Raw genomic sequence first — 22,137 nt, 5'->3', positions numbered from 1 at the left:
CGGGTGAAGCAACTTAATTAACAAAACAAAGTAATTAAACAGTTTGTTTTATTCGTTGAATCGCAAAGGTAGTGAAGAACTATCTGCACTAGCTGTTTCTAATTTAAAAATAATAAGCCAGAAAGATTGCTTGTTTTTGAATTTCGAGCAAAGCTACTCGAGGGCTATCTGCGCTAGCCGTACCTAATTTAGCAGTGTAAGACTAGAGAGAAGGAAGCTAGTCATCACCACCCACCGCCAACTATGGGGCTACTCTTTTACCAACGAATAGTTGGATTGACCGTGTCATTACATGCCCCCACGGCTGAAAGGGCGAGCATGTTTGGTGCGACGGGGATCCGAACTCGCGACTTTCATATTACGAGTCGAACGCTTTAACCCATCTGGCCATGCCGGGCCTAATTATGGTTAAGTTCGGGCTTTGTCTTGATTTTACTTTATGCTCGTGGGTTGACCCAACGTACTAGTGACACGGTAAGAAATTGTCACACACCCTTTGAAAATAAACAAATGAAAAATCATGACCCATATTGCTTATATATATGGGCAAACGGATATGATATGAAAAATACTGACATATAATAACACAAGTATTTATAATAATAAATGTATCACATAGGTACTTCAAAATAAAATAATAATGACAGTAACTTATAAAATAAAATAATATTAACAACGCTTCATTGAAACAAATTCATTATTCATCCAAGTTGTTCATCCACCAATAGTTTGATACAATAACCTTAAATTCAAAACTTAAAAGATCAAATGAACATTTTAGTTTTAAATAGTTTCGTTTCAGTTTGTTTTCTGACTATAATGATTTTCTATATTATAAATTACAGTTTTATAGTTAGGAATAATATTTTTTGAAAAAACAGGTACGACTTTTGAATCATTGGTGTTATCATTTTCAAGTGCACAAAGTTTCAAAATACTACATAAAATAAGTTGTATGTGCGTGTTTCTTATAGCAAAGACACAGAGGGCTATCTGCTCAGCCTACCGAGGGCAATCGAACCACTGATTTTAGCGTTGTAAATCCGGAGACATACAGCTGTACTAGTGGGGGGCGTAATAAGTTGTAAAAAGAGCTCTGATGAGAAACATTTTATTGTATCTTGAGAAAGCCATAGTTTTTATATGTAGTCAGGATTGTAAAGTTTGTTTTGTTTTGAAGTTTGCGCAAAACTACGCGAAGATCTGACCTAATTTAGCGGTGAAAACTGAAGGGAAGGCAGCTATTCATCGCCACCCACTGCCAGATTTTGGCTGCTTTTTTACCCTTGAAGAATGGGATTAACTCCCATAACGCCTCCACGGCTGAAAGGGCGAACTTGTTTTGAGAGAGGGGGATCTGAACCTGTGACTCACAAATTGAGCGCTCTAATCACCTCGACATGATAAGATTGATACAGAAAGCCAATTATATTTAAACCATTAATTATTAGTAACTAAACCTACACTGTTTTATATAATTAGCTTACTTATGCAATGATAGATAGTTTCGTTAAACAGATAATTAATTAAACTCAGAATTTCAAAATTTCACGAGAACAGAATAGTAAATTGGTTGAGCGCGTTATTTTCAAGCTGAGGTCACATATCAAAGACGTCATTGAATGGAACGCCTCCTAGTAGTTCCTTTCTACGTGGTGTTAGGTTTGGTAGTCTGATTATCTATTTCGTTTATGTTACACTGCAAGTTGTTGAGTCAGTAACGTGTGTACGTACGTAAGTCTGGAAAACTTGCGTCAACAAAATACGGTAAGGAATAAGATGCAAACCATGGAATTATTGTACAATTTTACTATATATTACTTTTTTTTTGTCAAAAATTGCTTCTATAAAAATTAGTTTTGTAATATTAATATCTAAAACATAAAAATTATAAGTTAGGCTTATGTTGCTTGATCATTCTAAATTAATCATATATAAACTAACATTACTATCGATATAGGACCATAACCTTTCGTAAGGTACATGTATTCATTCTGAACCGTAATTATTGTTATTAGTATCTTCAAATGAAAAGAAGTCATTCGCATAAACTGATAGCGATACAGTGGAAAGTTGGTTATATTTGTACTATATAGTGATACCTATACATCAATACCCGTAAATGTAATTTTAAATTATTTATAAATTTAATTATTGAGTATCAAAAATATGAAATTGACTAAGTTGTATTGTTTACCATGATTTCGAAATCAGCCAATTTATTTACTGTAACTATTAGTTTAACCTATTATTATTATAACTGTTAGCCTATGTGAGTGTGACTACACCGTGAGTCATAAAGTTTTCTTAAATTCGGGATTAGCAAACAAGTTGATTTGATTGTATCTGTAACAGTGTAAGCTGTTTAAAGTTTTTTCTTTCCGTTTTTCAAAATGCACAATTATTTGAATTATTTATCCTAATAACACTAGTATGATGTTGGTTATTTAAAAAATAATTTCATGTTTTTATTTTTTTCAACGTTTAAGAAATATGTATATATATATACCTTTTTGGTAAATAGAAATAGGATTAATCATTTCTGATATGCTCAAGAAAATGTTTTTTCAGTGGCAGTTGAACAGTGTCCAAAGAAAGGTGGGCAAAGCTCATGTAAGTAAAATAATTTGTTCTACATTTTTCTCTATTTAGTTTGTAATAAGTAACTTTTAAAGTTATTTTACTGAAATGGTAAGTAAGTAGGTGTTGGGCATTGCTTTAAGTTTACTAAGTTTATATTGTTTATTGTTAATATATTAACACTAATTGTCTGTTGTTTTTTGTGAATGCTTTTGAACAATGTAAGAGTCCAGGTTACACATATATTCATAATTATTTTTTTAGACATTAAAAATAAGAGATTAGATTTTCAAACATGAACATTAAGTCAAAGCTAAAAACTTTCAGGACAAAGCCAGGAATTAGAGACAGAGGTTCTACTCTCCAAGGAGAACTCATTTAACTAGGCTTAAAAAATTATATTGGTTCCAAACCATCTCACTTTTCTTTCAGTATCAACCAGAAGTATAAAATTTGTTAGACATTGGTTTCAACTTGGGTCACTTTATTTTTAATTATATTACAGGTAACTTACTGGAATATATCTATGATTTGGTTGAATATTTTCAAAGCTGGTAAATTATTTTCAGCATGGTTTTTAAGTTTTAATTGCCTAAATTTTAAAAAAGCTTTTACCTTATTGTATTACCTAATTGGTATTTTGTTTTTGACAAAATATTAAATACTTGATAAAACATTGTGCAAATAGTATGTAGAATGTTTGTTGTGAAGAATGGGTGAGAAAAAAATTGCTAGTGAAGTCCTTTAACCTTTTTGTAATGGGTTGTGGGTCAAATCTGTCATAGCATTTGTTAGCTTGCATTCAAAATTGTATTGAACTACTGTTTTATAAAGTTGTCTGAGTTTGGAATCAAATTGTATATTATAATTGAAACTTTATCATGTATGAATTAATTTCTTAACTTAAAAGTAAATATTAAAAGAACACATCTAAATATATATTTTAGTGACTCGTGGTATGTTGTAGCACTGTTTAAAATTAGATGTTTGTGATGTCTAAGTACTAACTCTATAGTTTTGCACAAATTATGAACTTAAATTACTGATTACCAAGCTAGATTAGAAAATAAGAACCTGGTATTTGGCTTATGCAGTGAATAAAACAGTGACTCTATTCACTTTCCCATTTTTGAAAGTGGTCTTATATACAGTTACTTCAATATATGAAGTGACTAACTAATCAACAGCTTATAATGTCCCTATATTGGTTTTTTCAGCCATTTTAAACTGAAAAGGCTATCACATTCTTTTGATTCAAGATATTTCAAGGAGGCAGGCTTAAGAAAAAGTTTAATTTATTTCTAAATAGTAATAATCTGCATGCACGCACACACACACATACAATGTATAATAATTGATATGTGACTGTATATTACAAAACACTAGTCTACTAAAACACAGCCAAGATAGAAAAGACTAAAGGTCAATTTTATATTACTGGATATGCAACATCAGTGTATGTGTACCACATTAATGCAAGTTAGGTAATGTTAGCTAGGCATGACTGGAAGGTCAATATAATAATAATAATATATGTATAGTGTTATGAGACTTAGACTAAACATTTTTTATTTTCATGTTATAATATGTAGTCATTCTAGCATGAAAAAGCATAATTTATATTTATTCCAGTATTTTTGTATGATAGTTACCAGGTTGATCAAGTGCCAGATGCCACAAACTTAGAGTATAGAAAATAGCATAAAGTGTGAAGTCTTACTGAAAACAGATGTTTGAAATGTTTTTGGAGGTTTTAGAGATTACACAAATATTTTGAGATTTTTGGGATGAAGAATAGTTTTTTTAATCATAACATGAAATCACTTTGCACTCAGATTAATAATGAAAGTGTATTTTCACAAACAAATCTTTAGTAAAAATATTTTATTAAAAAATCTTATTTTTTCAATATACAAAAAACGTGATCTTTATTAAAATTTTACAAAATTTTGTTAAGATAAACATGATGTATCAAGAGTTATAGTGCAAATACTTAGTGTGTAAATGTTGTAAGTGTGTAAATGAACCTATGTGTATTATATTAAACCTGTAGTGAAAGGGTTAATGCTACATTAATGTTTTGAAACATTTTATGTGCCTTTTTTATATAATATCAGTGATTTACAAATATTACTGGTTTGGGCAGTTTGTTTAATTTGTTGACAATGCTTATACCATGAGGAACAGGATGTGGTTTAATAGTTATGTTAGGTTGTGGATCTTGGGCTCTGTGACGTGCATTCAATTACAGAAAAAAAAAATCACTTTCTACATTTTGGGGCCTTTGGTGCACCATAGAAGTGACAACCAAATTCCACTGTTCACTCAACAGTGAGTGATCTTGACTAACTGCCATTTACCTTGTCTGTCACTTCGAAATTAGAAACAGCAAGTGCAGATAGCACTGATATCGATTTTTGAAGATTTATTCTTGTTTTTACTGAAATATACAAGAACTAGAAATTGCTTGGTTTAAGATGTTTAAAATTGTTATGGATTTGGGTGAATTTCCTAAATATAATGATGAAGTTAAAAATAAAAACCTACAATAAATGCTATAAAATAATAAACACTATTTATGATAGTATGAGTGTAAATTTGTCAATATTGCTACTATTTTGGATCTTATTTGTAGTATTTTGCTGTAGGTATAATTTTATGTCATGGTATAATTCATTACTTAAGTTATCCATTGTACTTTATTTTTTTAATTACCTTTTCATATGTAAGGCATACAAAACAAAATTTGTGTCAGTGTGTTATTTCTCTTTGTGTGTTTCTAGGTTATTTAGTATTTAACTTAGTACGACATCTTTTAGTTCTTTTGGGTGTTGGCTCCTGTTTTTGATAACTTCACTGACTAATGCATGTAGTGTAGATTTTTTATGCCGTGGTATACTTTATAGTAACCTATGGGAAATTATGAGATATAATTGAGGTTAGGTAAGTTTCAAACAATTTATTTAAACTGGAAATGTATGCTGGAGGATAGCACAAAACTGAAATACAGTTTAACCTCCTATTACTAGCATTTAAACACAAAGTAATATATTGATGTAATAAAATGTTAATGAAGTAAGAAGCATTAGAATTTTCTTTAAAATATCACCATAATTTTACATCAATATTGTGACTAAAACAGTTGCGTAGAAATGTTATATCCAACATCCATACTTGATTGTGTGTTGAATTTTGCTTGGCTTCTGCTCACATAATCACAAGTTATAAAACAATATCCATGGACTTGGTGATGATGAAACAGTATGTCTCGTGAAACATATTACCATTCAGGCAGGGACAATGTTTAGTAAAAATTGACATAAGGCTTGATTATAATTATTCTTGGGAAAGACAGTAGTAGTTTTTAAATCTGCAAATATGTATTTCTTCAAAATACTGGTAAGTTGGTTATATATGAATGTAAAAACAAGAACTAATAACACAAATGTGAAGTCATTTTAGAAACATAATGCCTGTTTCTCTTCATGTGACCATTAAAGTGTTAAAAGCATATTTCAGTGGTGCTGGGCACAATGTAATATTTGGACACTGAATTGTGGATCCAAGGGATCATGGTTCACATCTAGTTACAAAAAGAAATTGCACTCCACACTTTGGTATGAATGCATTGTACAAGTGAGATCCAAACCCCACTATTTGTCTAAAGTGATCCAACAGCTGAAGGGAGCTTGTGCAAGTAAAGACAATCAAATTCAGTGACAGGTTCACAAAATTACTCAATAAAGGTACAGATTATTGTATAATTACAATTACTAAACCATATTGTTTAATGTATTGAACTTTATAAATAAATGCTATCTTCATTCTTCATCTTAGCAGTTTAATGAAGTATAGTTACTACTTTTCATTTTCACTCTTATTGCATTTAATGACCAAGAGTTATTTCAAGATATGAACAGAGAGGACCGACTTTTTGATTATAGAGATGGGAGCCTTTTACACTTGTTTTTTTAATAAGGTGACTATTTCATTACAATAAGCATAGAATTTCCTAGAAAAATTTCTAATTTCTATCAACGGCATCACAGATATTTGCTTTTAATTTCTTTGACAATTTACCTAAGATAACTTTGGTACCTTGTATGTGTCAAAAAAATATTTGCTTCAGTATCTCACTGTATTTTTATTATTATTCGACCAAATTTATTTGAGTGTTATTATATAATAAATTTGCACTAGATGGGATTGGGTATGCTGTTTTTGCTGATCTGTTAGTAATTTTGGATGAAGAGAAACTCACTTGAAATAAAAATGTATCTCAGAACAGCTAGAAGGGGTATTAATACTTTCTTTGATAGAGAGAACAACATTTTAACTTTCCTAGGTCATCTTCAGATTAACAAGAGAGAGTTTGCAAATTCTCGCTTGTTAAACTGAAGATGATATAGGAAGGTTGAAACATTGTTCTCTCTCTATTAATAAGTGTTAATACCCATACTAGTTATTCTAACACATTTTGATCTCTTTTTAGATCCTGAATTATGTATCCAGTACGTTTGTTAGTAGAATACCTTGTTTTCTGGTAGGAAAGTCATGTTTTCTGTTTGTGACCTAGAAATCAGCTTTTGCTTTATTTGTATTTCATTTTTAGTTGCTGAAATGGATGTTGAAAGTGACATTGATTAGGATGAAATTGGAAACACCTTTTTTTGGAAACGTATTTCTGAACAGAGTAGTTTAGACAGTGACAGTGTTGATGCTGCCTTATCACAGTCTTGGGTAAGGATCAAAATAAACATTACCACACAACTTCTCTATTCCCCACCTAGTTTCCAGTCTCATGCTGCTGCTTTGTGGTGACAATATTCAGTTTTTAAGTACTTTTTTGAATGATGTAATATTGGGTATGTTAATAAAAATAAATTGTTTCTCAGCTCAATGTCTCCAAGCATGCTAAAGTAAGTTTCATCAAGTTCATTACAGTCAGTGGCATCCCACAACAAATGATAAAATGTGCACATTTCATAATTTTTTATAGCCTTGTGTGTTAACCTGAACAGAAACTTTTTTCCCAAGAAAACCTATTACTACATCTTGTTTTACCCAAAACTGACTGATAAAAGGTTTTTAATTTGGAAACAATACCTTCACTTTTCTGACACTCGTACCAGTGACCCAGAAAATTACCTAAGTTCAAAGATGAATAAGACTTGTTTTGTTTTTGAGTATCTAAATTTGAAATTCAAGATGGTTTGTACAACAGATGGAGATATCACCATTAATGAAAGTCTTGCAGTGTTCAAAGGACAACTTGGTTTGGTGTTGTACATTCCTTGAAAAAGGACCAGATGTGGTATCAAGATGAACACATCTGGTCAAGTCTAGTTTATTCAGTGAAATGGATAGTTGTTGATGAAGATTATAAAGTCCTTCCTATATTTACAGAAATTGTAATTTTTGTTATTGAAACTTTTACTGGACAAGGGCTATGTATAATGATGGTAAATTTTTACACCTGTTCAACTACTGGCAGACATACTTATTTCTCCCACCACTGACACATATGGGATAGTGAAACTTATGAGAAGAGAAGTGCCTCCAAGCTTGAAGAAAATTAGAGAGGAGAAATCATGACATATCAGCATGTAAAGGTTACAGAAATGTGCAGTAAGAATGCTGTAACCATGGTATCAGCTCTTCATAATGTTGAAATGATTGTTGTAAAAAGAGGACAGGTGAAAAACAAACCAAAAATAATCATTAATTGTAATGACTATGGGTAGTGTTGACAAGGTTTACCACTAACTATTACACTATCCTATTCTAAGAAAACTGAAATAAGTATTACAAACAGATGTTACCTGTTTTGTAGCAGGAGTTATGTACAATATAAGAATAGTAATACTAAAATATGTTTTGGAGACATTCTTGATTTTCTTTTCTTACTAAAGAGTTAGGAATTATATTTTAAATTGCATTTTAATAAATAAACTTTAACATGTAAATTAACTTGTCACCTGTGGTGTTTCATAGTTTAAAATGTCATATGGTTTTAAGTTTGCACAAGCTTGAAATAAAACCAAAAATGCATAACATGTATTTAGATTATGAAATTAAATTTGCTGAACACTTAAAATCTTTTATCATCTGCTCCCGTGCATTTACACCAAGTATAGTAGTGGAGAAAAACCCTTCCGTGGATGATCGACTTAATACTTTGGCACTATGTATGTGCAAAAGCATAAGAACAAACTGTGTATAGATAAGAAAACTGCTGATTAAGAATATTTTGGTGTTTTGGGCTTGCTGAATTTGTGCATGTTTGACATAAATACCTCATTATAATACAGTAAGCATCTCTCGTGTAGGTGAGGTAACTCAAGTCAGTGACTTATCAATGGTGCACATTTTTAATATTCTGTAATAGTATTAAAAAGGTCAGTAAACTTTGCATGCCAGTGGGTTAACTTGTATTTTTAATTATTTATTGTAAGAAAAGATTGTTAGTTTGGTATATATACTGGTTGACCAGCTTTGGTCAGAATAACAACTATGGTGTGATAAGGCATAGGAACCACAAGGTACTGGAAAGGTTCCTGAATGTGTTCCCCTCATTTGGTCTTTAATATTATATGCAATTTATGGAGTGAGGTAGGCAGGGATTTTGATTGCAGATTATGGTTTTTTGAGTTTATCCAACAGATTCTCAAATGGATTGAGATCTGGGGATTGTGGTTGTAGTAGGAGATGCGTGAAGTTTCTGTCATGTTATTTAAACTGTGCATGGACAATCTGGGCACAGTGAGAAGTATAGTTGTCTTAGAAGTAACTGTTTTGATGGAGTACACATAGTGTTCACTAAATGCACTTGATCCGAAATTATACTGAAGTAAGCTCTGGACCATGACTTTACCACCAGAGGTGTGGATGACATGAACAGGATGTGTTATTCTTGTTTTTTTAACTTGTACAAAAAGGGTAAAGTGGGATTCATTGAAGTGGATCACATTTTGCTGAGTACAATGATATATGCAATTATCTCCTACTGCTATAGTCTGTGTTGCAGTATTTTTTAGTGTATATATGGAGAGGACTGTGGATATTTCTGCACTTAATGTCTGTCAGGTAATGTATTGTTTGATAATATTTGAATTGTATTATCCTTTTAATGACCTTTCTTTTCTTTCTGTCATTACATGATTACATTACCATTATTCCTTGTAGTGCCATTTCATTCAACTTTTTCTGTTGCTTATTAACTCAATTGACTAATGTTTTGGAGTTGCTTGCCCATGAAACTGTCTTGGCAACTGACATTTACCGCATGTGTACCAACTCTTTTCAATACATTTACCTTTCACTTGTACCTGTTAGACTTACTACAACTATCATAGTATTGCAGAGATTGCCTGACACATGGTGTGATCAATCTAATTTGTATCTGCATTTCTGGTTGGGCTTAATTCTGATGAGTTGGTCAGCCAATGTAACTCAGAAGTTGGTTTAATTTTTATATAATAAATCCTCAAATTTCTCACCATCTGTCTTTAGTTGTGATGAATTGGTAAAACAAAGTCAAAACCTCTAATCATATCCTGGTTTCATTTACCAGTAATAAGGTAGCACATAGCTTGTTTGTACTCTGTATATTTTCATTACAGCTCCAATATGCTGTGAGGACAGTAGCTTTTAAAAATGGTGTTTTATGTGTTTTTTAGTCCCTTTGTATTTATAATAAACATTTTTTACGTGCTTCTGTCTTTGTACAAAACAGTGAGTTAGTAACAACTTTCAAAGATGTGTTCTTTAAATTATTTTAATTTGAATCAGTTTTCAATAACCATTAATGTTAACATAGTTACATTAGTGCTTAATTAAATTCAGATATTTATTAATAATGTTTGTGTTATCAAGTATGTTATTGCAAGGGTATTGTAGAAAGAGCTACTTTATGAAACTTTTAAGATATCAACACTTTTATTTACTATATAAATTTTCACTAAATAATGAGGGAGTTTGAGGGTTATCTTTGTGCACATGCTTAATTGAACTGGATTTGTTTATCTAGTAACCAAGCTTTTCTAATATATTTAATGGACTTTAATGTTAACATTAGTCATATTTGGGAGTTTTAAAGTAATTTTTTCAACTAATAAAGATAACAGCGGAGTCCTAGGATAGACTATAAATATTGTTTTTGCTAAACTACACCTACAGATTTATAATATTTTTATTACAGTGGTGTAATTTATTACTAAATTATAAAGTAATTACTTTGTTAAATGTGTTGTGGAAAATATCTAAGTACATGTATATGGAGAAAACAGTTGCACCTTATATGATTATAAAAAGTAATAACATATAATTAATCATATCATTAATAAAAAAACAAAAAAAACAACTGTACATATATTTCAGTGGCCTCAACCCAAAATCCACAGAAGTTGACCTAATAGATTTTACTGCCAAAAAAATTACTGAAGTTTATACCAGTATTGTTTCATTGACATTGAGGTTGGTTGAACTATACTGATAAGGTTTAAACAATTTTAGAAAGTTGGAACTACGTTAAAATCAAATAAATGCATTCTAGCTTAGAGGCTTTACTAATTAACCATGGTATCTTAGTAACCAGCTGGTTTGAAAGAGCTAGTTTCTCACAAGATCAAATTATGCGACACTTTAAGTCATTCAATCACTCATCAAAATCTTTCCTGAATAGATTTTTCTCTTGTATGTATATAAATTGACTGTATAACAAAAAATAATTATCCTAGCACTGATACACTTGTGATATGATGAATGTCATGTTTTGGTAATTATGGAATTTCTTTGAGTGATCCTTGCCAGCCAGTCACTTCTGGTAAATATCTTAACTTGTACATGCTGATGGTATATAAAGAAACTATTTCTGCTTTATATTTCCAATTTTTCGAGCTTCTGTAAACACAATCTGATGCCGTTTTGTGAGGTAAACACTTCATTTTGCTTCTGTAACCTATTGAACTTATTAAAATGGATTGAGAAGATAGTCTGATGGAATGTCAAAGGTACTCAAACATTAGTTAGAGGTCAACTGGAATTGTAAACAAGTTTTCTCTTTCTCAGCTAGAGTAAGCTAAATGATAGAGTATTAAGTAAAGGTACTTGAAAAATTATAAATTGTGTACTCTATTAATGGTCTTCTGTGAAAACTTTGACTATGGAAAATATTGATGGTCATGATTTACATGAAATCAACAGGTAGCAAATCCAACTTGGGGTTGGATTATTGAAACAGAATAGCAGAAAGATGGAACAATCAACCTTTATTGTGAGTTAGTATTCTGATGCAAAAAATAAGTATTATTTTTGCAGCATTAAATTGTCAAGTAAACGCTTTCAGTATAGAAAAAAGTTTAATTTTTTTTTTATTTTGTGTATTCAATAATACATATATAATGCTCGAGTGTATAATGAACGTTGGATTGTATTAGGTTGAATATGGAGTATACAACTGGCTTTTGTTTATTTTAAGGAAATTTGGGTTGAAATAAGTCGCAGTTGAAGGACGTGATCACATAGTGGACTTAAGTTTGTACTTTAGGACATTAAAGACAAATACAGTGTTTCAGATTAATAAATAGTTCTTTATTCACAGACAAGCTTAAACGTTGTTGATTGTACCTGAATTAAAACAGGACAGTGAAAATTGCTATATCATTGTTGGGTAAACATGAAATTGATTTTGTTTAGCTCTCATTAAAGTTTAGTATCTGAGGTGAAAATTAAAACTTTACCGAACGGATTAAAGGGACATTTTGCTGTGTTTGGATAAAAGGTTACAATATAATTGTAAAGTAACTAATCCCACCAGATGGTTCATGTTGAAGGTTAACTGATGTTATATTGAACAGATTATAATAAACTAAACTGGTTTTAACAGAATACAAAATAAGATTTAAATACAGTTTATTTGTAACAATAATCTGAAGTATCAAAAGAGCAAATAACAAATTTATTCCTGGGTGTTTGGTTTCAGTTATATTTAGTTATAAGAAGTTACTGGTTTACTGTGTGAACTATGATATGTGAATTGCAGTGTCACTATGTTTTGTGGACTAGTTTCTAATAATATCGAGTAGGTGTTGAGTGGTCTTACTTTACATGGTTCATAGATGTTTTCACTTGAAGTAATTTTGTTTATGTGAACTTTATCTAAAGTGCATTTAGTACTCTTTGTACTACAAGAAGCATTTGGTGTACAGATTATAATGTGTTTACTAATATTTTATGTTAATTATGGCAGCCATTAACAGTCACTAAGATAGGATCTGGTCAATCTAATAAGTGTACTTTGTATCTTGGTATTGCTGGTTCTGTTAATTATGAACCTGTTATTGCTATGAAATATTAACATTGTTGTGATCCTATCAAATTAAATTACTTCTGTGGTTAATTTCTTGGAAGAGAATTTTGGTATTTGATTTTGGATAGACTAATTGTGATTCTGAGAGTAGTGAAACAGATGCACATAAAATCCCTGCTGGGAATTTTTATATAATGAAGCCTTTTCTAGTTATATTAAAACAAGAAATTCAGTTTGTTTTGTAATTGATTCATCAGTTGGAAAATGAAGTTTCAGAGTGGATATTAAAAATACTGTAACACCTAACAATATCTGTAGTTATGGATATTTTGGAATATTTTCATATTCCATCATGAACATTCAAACTTAGTTAGTTCACAATATTCTTACTACAAAAAACATTAGATATTGAGTGAACTTTTGTATTCAATCAGAAGTTTAGAAACAACAGACTTAAATGGTAACAATATGATTGAATGTACTATAAAATGTGACATACATGTTTAGTAAATAATATTAAGAAAAACTGTTAGACAGAAAGGCTTAGATATATGTGTAAACATTGTATCTGAAATAACCATCATCAACTGAAAGTGCTGAGAATCTGGAACTTGTTGCTATATAGCAGGTATATAGCATTACCAATCTCATACATACATACATATTCTGCTGTTTTTTATTTTCCTTCTCTATTTAATATATATACATTATTGTGTGACATTGAAAGATATCTTAATACATCATAGGGGAAGGTGTTATTTGAGAAACTAGTATGTACCACAACTGTTGCTGCCTTCTGTCTGGTATTAGGTATTCTTATCACTTCATTCTCTACAAAATTTATATAAACTGTTTTTAGTTAGAGAAGGCACATCATTATTTCTTCTGAAGTGGAATACTACTACCAAAAAATTAATATTGAATTTATTTATAAGTTGAACAAAAATACTAACAGCAATTTCTATACTAGTTTCTGAAGTTTGCAAGTTTTTAGGCAGGTGTATTAAGTTTTTAAAAAAAATTTAATGTTCAAAATGTTTTGGTGGTACTGATTATCTCTAAATCACTGCATAAGAAAGGATTTTTGGTATAATGCTTGGACATTTTTAGGAGTGATACTTTAAGCATGCTTTCTGGTAAGCTTATCTTGGAATTATATAATATTTTAAAAGGAAGTCATTAAACATTTCCTCAGAAAAAGGTGAGATCATTTCAATCTCTAGGGGTAGTATTTTATTCTTGTTTCTTAACTTGTTCCAAATGTTGCAAGTAAAAGGTCATAAAGGGCACTATTTTTTCTAACTTAAGAGTCATGATTCATTTCAGTGTTTGCAGAAATGTTGTGTGATTTGCCATCATAACACTTTTTGTTCAAGGATAGTATTATTTCACAATAACGTTTGCAGTACAATGCCTCCTGAAAAAAAATAGTTGTATAGATTGTTATAATTGTTGTTTTTTTAGTAATTGAACATCACTGAGAATAGTACCAAAGGCATTGGCATGTAATTGCTGTTTCTGTAGACACTAATCTTTACAAGTTTATTTTTACATGATGTAAAAGTATTTTATTGCATGAGTAAATTAGTTGAATAGGAAATCAGAATTAATTTAAATTAAGCCTTCCAGGTAATGTCATTGATGAGGAAATTTGATAAGAATGTCTATCTAGTGTAAGTAATTTGGTTTGGATAAGTCTTTTATTTTTAATAATATTCTTGCTTAGATTTATCATGAAAACCCTTTTATGTAATGAGATTTTGTACAAGAAAGGCTGCAATGTGTAATAGAGATGGAACATCTTTTTTGAATTCCCTAGAGAAAGAGGAATTTTTTTCTCTCCAAACATAAATCAGCACCTGATTTTTCTGTTTCTTTTCCTAATGTTTTGTAAATTCAGTTTTGGCTGTGGTTAGTCAAAAGAAGTCAAACTGGGGCAACCAGCTTCTGTCATTTCTTGTTATTGTATTTACTGATCCAATGCCTTTTATACATCTTACTTAGTCTATTATAACTTTAATTTTACAGGCTTGTAGAAAATGACATATTTAAATTTTTTAAATTTTTATTTTATACAGATTTATACAGGAAACCTGAAATTATTTACTGTAATATAGAGATTATGTTGGCTGCAGATATTAGACAATAAATCCTCGAAGGGGTTATCTGCTGGTTGTTTCTTGGTAGCCTTTTTTTTTTTTTATTTCTTCTGCAGTTTACTATAAATAGTACTGACTTTGTGTGGAAGTAAAGGACTGATTTCAGTTAGAAAGGTCTGTATGTATCAAACTTATTTTTATTGTTATGCTAAATTAAAAGTATTAGTGAAAGTATTATGTTTTTTTTGGTGCAAATATAATGGTTGATTGTTGTGATATTAAAAATAGGTTGTTGAAATGAGTTTCATGCTTTTTTTTTTTTTTTACAAAAAAGAAGTTTAATTTTTTTTAGTGGTTTGGTGAAAGTAATGGTTTTAATTACCTTAGCATTTTGCTGCACAGTAAGTTAACATTTAACTTAAACACATGACTAAGTGCTAACATTATTAATTTGAATAAATGTACCAACATGACAAATCATATCAATGACTCCATTGAAGGAGGAGGTGTTTGTATATTTAAAAAAGAGTAGGGTAAAGGTAAGGTTACATTGTAAATGTTTAATATGATTACTGAGGGAGTATGTTTACTTAACTATTCTGATAGTTGCTGAATAGTTTATGCATCTAGTTGTGGTTGTAAGTGGGGCAAAAAGACAGTTGGTATCTCTGATTCCAATGGGATAACTTACCTTCACTCATAAAACAGTTTTTCTGGATTAGTAGTGTCCTCTGTTGGAGCAATTTTTAACACTTACCATGAGCTTATCACCTCCTTTACTCATATTCACAGGTATACGATTATCTAGTGACTCTCCACCAGTAGAAGTGACATAACTGCTATTGTAACCAGTGCTTCTCAACATTTGCACTCACTAATCACTTTGAAATTGGTCAAAAGACATACATGTATTTGTGAAGTGTTGCTGCATTGTTGTTTAAGTGTGCACATGCATAAGTGGGAGGTTAGTGGTAAGTATTGAAAACTTGTACCAATAGAGGGCAGTACTAATCGAGAAAAGCTATTCTGTGATAGGAGGTAAGTATATATTAGAAATGTATTTTCAGCTTAGAAATATGTTAACATTGATTGCTTGTATAAATGGTACCATAATTAGTGTTTAAATGACATCATTTAATTAATAGCTTGGAAAGAAGAGTACTCATTCCTCAAGTAGCTTGTAGTTCACCATTGTCTCTCATAAAATAAGGCTCTTTGGTTGGCTAACAGTACGTTTACAGACTTACAAGGCTGAAATATGGAGTTTGATTTCCTGAGATGACATCACATTGTATAGCTTGGTGTTAAAACAATGTAAAATTAGTGTCAAGACTGTTTCACAAAATAACATGGCATGTTCTTTCTGTATAGACTGCTTCAAAGTAAACTTGATGTATTGATATATCTAATACACCTTTGTCAGGCTGATAGGCTGTTTCTTTGGCACTCTAAAGCAAAAGTGATATTATTGTATGAAAATGAAGTTATATGTATGAGACTTCTCATTAAAAACAAAACCTAAATCAAATTTCCATGGCAAAAGGAAAAGATATACTATAAAATATCACCTATTGGTGTAACATTTTCACTCTGGTGATATTTGACACATGTTTATACTGGATTATTGAGAATGGTATCATTAATAAAGTTGGTTACCTTTACATTATGTACTTCTACTTACAGCATTATTATTGACTACTTTGTTTTGTCTGTTCTGATGCTTGGTGTAAAGAAGTGGCCAAAATTGTTTTTGATGTATTGTGTGGCTTTTCTGTGAGGATGCTTTAGACAAAGTTGTGGACCATTTTTGTAGGAATTTGATACAAGAATGGTTAACATACGTGTTAATGTAGTGTATATTTAGACCGCATCTGTTGTTTTAAGATTAAAAATGTAAATTTTCAAGTGGGCATGCACATACATGTTTAGTTATTTGTCTTTTAGAGCTAACGGGTTGATACTGTCACCAGTTTCACACCGAGAAATATCTTGAGTCTTGTGTATGCATTTTATTTTTGTAGCAAGATCTCGTGGAACACTTACTGAATGCTAGCATTATCACACTTGTTAAATTAAAAGTCATTCTGTGCACTAGCAGTATTATTACACATATTAACTGACAAAAAACTAAAACAAATGTACTGTGTGCTACCAGAATTATTACACTTATTAATTGACAAAAAACTGAAAAAACAGTTTGCCTCTCATCATAATCTTCATGATTCTTACTTAAAAGTGGTCATGGATTCATGTTAAAACCTGAACAGCACTCTCTGGATGAATTAGGAAGAGCTGATAAAACTAACAAAGTAGGTCTATTTTCAACTGAATACTGATTTATATTGTAGAAATAAACTAACAAAGTAGGTCTATTTTCAACTGAATACTGATTTATATTGTAGAAATAAACTAACAAAGTAGGTCTATTTTCAACTGAATACTGATTTATTTTATAGAAATAAACTAACAAAGTAGGTCTATTTTCAACTGAATACTGATTTATTTTGTAGAAATAAACTAACAAAGTAGGTCTGTTTTCAACTGAATACTGATTTATTTTGTAGAAATAAACTAACAAAGTAGGTCTATTTTCAACTGAATACTGATTTATCTTATAGAAACAAACTAACAAAGTAGGTCTATTTTCAACTGAATACTGATTTATTTTGTAGAAATAAACTAACAAAGTAGGTCTATTTTCAACTGAATACTGATTTATCTTATAGAAACAAACTATTCCCATGAAATTACAGAAATTATATCTATGTTTTATTAAATGATGAATAACAAACCTTATTCTTGCTGTGTACCAAATTTTGCTCAATATATTGGTTTATTGGTTGTATTCATTAGGTAAGAATTGAATTAACAACAGAAAGTTTGGTGTTTCTGGACCACAATGTTGTAAATGAGCTGAGTGAAAAAGATGTTTAACAATTTGATTAGTATATGAAGTGACTGATAAATGCATTTGGTAACATTTTACCCATGGTGTTGACATTATAAGATTGTGAGGTTGTACATCAACATTGGTAAGTGTTTATAACATTTGTGATGTGACCATTTTTAACCAGTCAGGCCTTGTCATATCTTTTACGGAATGATTTTAAAGATGTTTCATGTAATATTTTACTACATTCTGTTCTGTTGGGAATAAAATTTGTATCATATTTATTTAACATAGATATTAGAAATATACTTTTCTGTAAAATGTATTAAATTTGTATCTCTGGAAACTCCAAATTCCAGCAGTCAATAATAATATCTTGTCTGTTAAAAGTGATGTCTTGAAGTGTAACAAGTATGTAGCTGAAAACTTTTGGAAGGAAGTAGAAGTTTGTTCACACCTGTTCGTAGTTGATACAAATGAATTAATAAAAATAGAATGTTTATCTACAGGAAGAATTGGTTGGTCACAAAGGGAAGGTTTCACTTAAGCTGATTTCATTGTTGTGAAACATTCATGGAACATAATTGGTACAAAGAACAGGCCAACATTGTATGTTAATTAATGAAAATTGCATTACAACTACAAGCACTGTACACTTGTCAGGTGAAACACTAATGATAATGCTTAATGTGACATTATTTGTTATGAATGTTTCAGAACAAATATTTTATGCAAGTAACCATGTCGTAGCCAAAGTATTGTTACTAGAAGTATAAAGTTAAAAGAACAAAAGTGGATAAATGGCTGTCTTCATTTTCAAGTTGTTCACAGGAGATGAAGAATGTGAACATTCTGTACATGGACATTTAGTTGACAGGAGTGATGTTTTATTGAGTCATTGTTGAAGTGAATAATGTTTCAGTAATTAACTTAAATCATTAGAGTTAATGGAACTTTAGAGTTTAATAATTTTGTATTTATTTGGAACCAGTTGAGTAGGCACTGACATGACTGTTTCTCACAAAAGGTAATGGTTTTAACTGATGTAAATGTGTGTGAAGTGTGGTTGTATCATTTCAATGACATAAGTATAGCTGTATACATTGTAGCAGGATAAGACTCAGAGTAGGAAGAAAACCAACTTGTACAGCTTTCTTTTCTTCATGGTATACAGGTGTTGGTAATTTATCCAATTTGCATCACAATTTGAGGTTATCTTTGTTTCAGACTATCTAAAATTTGGTTGCTATCATTCATGCTATGGAAGGAGAAGAATTTGACAATATTAATATTCTGAAGAATATATCTTATTTGAAAAGTTTTTAGTTGCTCCAGGTCTGGCAAAAATGCCTCCTCCCTAAAATTGAAACTTGATGCATGTTAGATAGGTGGTAAATATAATCTGTATGAACATTACCAAAATTCATGTCCCCCTGGTGGTACAGTGGTGAGACTGTATACTAACAATTCTAAAATTAAATGTTTGACTCACTGCGAAGGACACAGCAGATAGCCCAATGTACTTTTACCCTCAAACAGCAATAACAATAACCAAATTTTACAAATTACAAAAATAATTTGAATAACTTCAGACTTCCAGAAGCTACTAAAATTTTTAACAGTTTTGCCTTAAAAATTGAGTACAGCAGCTGGTTGTGCCTACATTTTCTTTAGTTTACATGCCATTATCACTGAACTTAACTAACTATTCGGTGTAGAGGACAAATTGCAGATATTATAATGATTGAAAAGCCGTGGGTTAAATTAATTCTTGATAGTGATTTGATCATTTGATACTACAGGATCTAATTTTTTTCAGGTTAACAGTTTTTAAATTAATATTACAAATTGTGTACTTATTTATTATATTAAAAATAACATTTTTTTTATTCTATTAGAGATACTAATAGTGGAATATATTTAAAGTTACGTATATCTGGAAAGTTTTGTTTTAACTTTGATAAATTATAATAGATTTAGTTGTTCATAGTGATTTAAAGGGAATTAGTTGTACTGGTATAAATTAGTAAGATAAGAACAGGTGGTTTAAATATTTTGTACTATTATCAGTTAATATATGGTGTTATAACTAAAGTCTGAGTTAGAAGTGGCTTTATTTTACAGTTATAACCACTACAACCTTCAGAAGAGAAGACAACATTCTTGTCATAAGTGAGAAAAATATAAAAGGTAGGACTATTTTATAAAACCTTTGAAGAGGTAAATTTTAGACTTAAATGCAACTGTAAGAAACAAAAATTACAAAATTAGGGACTTTATTGGAAGAAAGATTTAATAGCATACACTCTAAATGTTGGTTATCTTTTAATACTCTACTGGACTTTGATGTTCATTATAAAACTACACTGTTCTGTTAGAATCTTATTAAAATGAAAATTGAATAAAGTAGCTCAGATTAAACTTTACACTTATTAATATACTGTTTCATTCGTAATTCAAGGCAAAACCACACACACACACACACACACACACACACACACACACACACCTATTTTTGTTTTCGTAAACCTGTGAACCAGTTACGCTGTGTGGTGTTATAATTGTGAAAAAGGTATCTTTCTTTGCTATGTAAAACAAAGATAAGTAAAACAAATTTATAATCATCTCTTTAGAGAGAGAGAGAGAGAGAGAGAGAGACTGTTTTTCTATTGTTTCTTTTTTCTTTCAAACACTTTTCACTTGACTGCTATTTCTTCATTGTGGGCAGATTGTCTTCAAACTTGGTAGGGTCATGCCTTGTTTCAAGACACTTTGACACTTTTTATTTATTATTTTGATTTAGACATTTTTAAAGATATTATGATGGGATCAGAAGTCAAACAACTTGAACAGGAATGTATTTGTACTCCTTATTTATAGTATTCAATTTTAAGTTGTGACAAATAATGTTTCATATGAACGTTATGAAAATACACTTAAGTTATGAAGATGTTTTAATTTTTGTGAAGAACAGTAGAATAAATGAACACGAAAGGTGTTCTGATGGAGTATGTGAAAGATCTTTATGGTCGAACATGCACAAACTTTTAAACCTAAGCAAACACAAACTGTTTCATATATCAGATAAGCAAAAATTAACCAAGCATGAAACACCTTGTATGCAGTGGCACGTGATTAATCAGTTACTGCATGAGCTTGGAAATTCATTTGTTTGAATATAGTAAGTAAAATCAATTAAAAATGAATCAATGATTGAAAATCACGATATTTTATTTGTAAAAGTTGATATATCGGTGAAAGTTACCAGTGACTTGTTAGTGAACTGGATTAGATGGCGCGACAGTCGAGTCAGTGTCGAAGGCAAGGTATAATAAAGGTTTTCCTGCTGTTAGCTTACTTATTCACAAAACATATTTTGAATATATGTATATAACAGTTAAAACTCCCATTTGTTATCTTGTATGAATAATTTATATAACTTGCAACAAAACTAGTTTTCATACGAAAGAAGCACCTTCACCAACTCCATTTTAAAACATGTAAGCTGTTTTTAAAGATTTTGTAACTTTTACGCAAACATCAAGTTTCGTTTATTTTATTTTTTCTGTGTTTATCTTGTATTTTATAAAAGTAGAATAGTTAGTGTAATTTTGCAATAAAATGAATTATCCTTGTTTTAAGGTACTTTAAGCCTAATGATGGCTCGGTATGAGCAGGTGGTTAAGGCACTATACTCGTAATCCAAGGGTCGCGAGTTCGAATCCCCGTCAAACCAAACATGCTCACCCTTTCAGCCGTGAGGACGTTATAATGAGATGGTCAGTTCCACTATTCGTTGGTAAAAAAGTAGCCCAAGAGTTAGCGGTGGGTGTTGATAACTAGCTGCCTTCCCTCTAGTCTTACACTGCTAAATTAGGGTCAGCTAACGCAGATAGCCCTTATGTAGCTTTGAGCGAAATTCAAAATAAACCAAGCCTAATAAATCTTTATCGATGTGCCAGTTGGTGTGAAGCGGTACGTCTGTGGACTCATTGCTAGAAACCGGGTTTCGATACCCGTAGTGGGCAAAGCACATATAGCCCATTGTGTAGTTTTGTATTTAATTCCAAACACACATTCATACGATGAAATAAAACCCCTTAGTATGCCATTTATCTGTCAATTTCGTATGAATCCGGCACGCTAAATATCTTATCTTAAAGTGAAATACAGATAGAAATTGAAGGTTTTTAAGAATCTAGCAAACTTATCAATTTCGTACAAAATATTTAATAATTTCAGACTATGTTGAAACGGGA

General features: G+C 30.7%; 1 protein-coding gene across 19 annotated transcripts in view; it reads left to right on the top strand.

Moving 5' to 3' along the window:
* The first annotated feature begins 1,601 nt into the window (after positions 1-1,601).
* LOC143253459 (plasma membrane calcium-transporting ATPase 2-like) overlaps positions 1,602-22,137 on the top strand; it is a 278,542-nt gene continuing 258,006 nt past the window's right edge. For 5 of the 19 annotated variants that reach the window (XM_076507407.1, XM_076507419.1, XM_076507416.1 and 2 more), the window contains exons 1-4: positions 1,605-1,767; positions 2,572-2,613; positions 7,193-7,320; positions 20,003-20,068. The gene's annotated coding sequence lies outside the window, so the exon portion shown is untranslated. Of the gene's footprint in view, positions 1,768-2,571; positions 2,614-7,192; positions 7,321-11,835; positions 11,855-14,967; positions 15,163-18,001; positions 18,021-20,002; positions 20,069-22,137 lie in introns of those variants that run through there. The other 14 variants (XM_076507406.1, XM_076507402.1, XR_013029643.1 and 11 more) reach the window with 9 other exon arrangements.

The sequence above is a fragment of the Tachypleus tridentatus genome, chromosome 6, assembly GCF_004210375.1.
Source record: "Tachypleus tridentatus isolate NWPU-2018 chromosome 6, ASM421037v1, whole genome shotgun sequence".
Taxonomy (NCBI): domain Eukaryota; kingdom Metazoa; phylum Arthropoda; class Merostomata; order Xiphosura; family Limulidae; genus Tachypleus; species Tachypleus tridentatus.
Note: the sequence above shows the minus strand (reverse complement) of the source record. Positions and strands in the feature narration are given on the sequence as shown.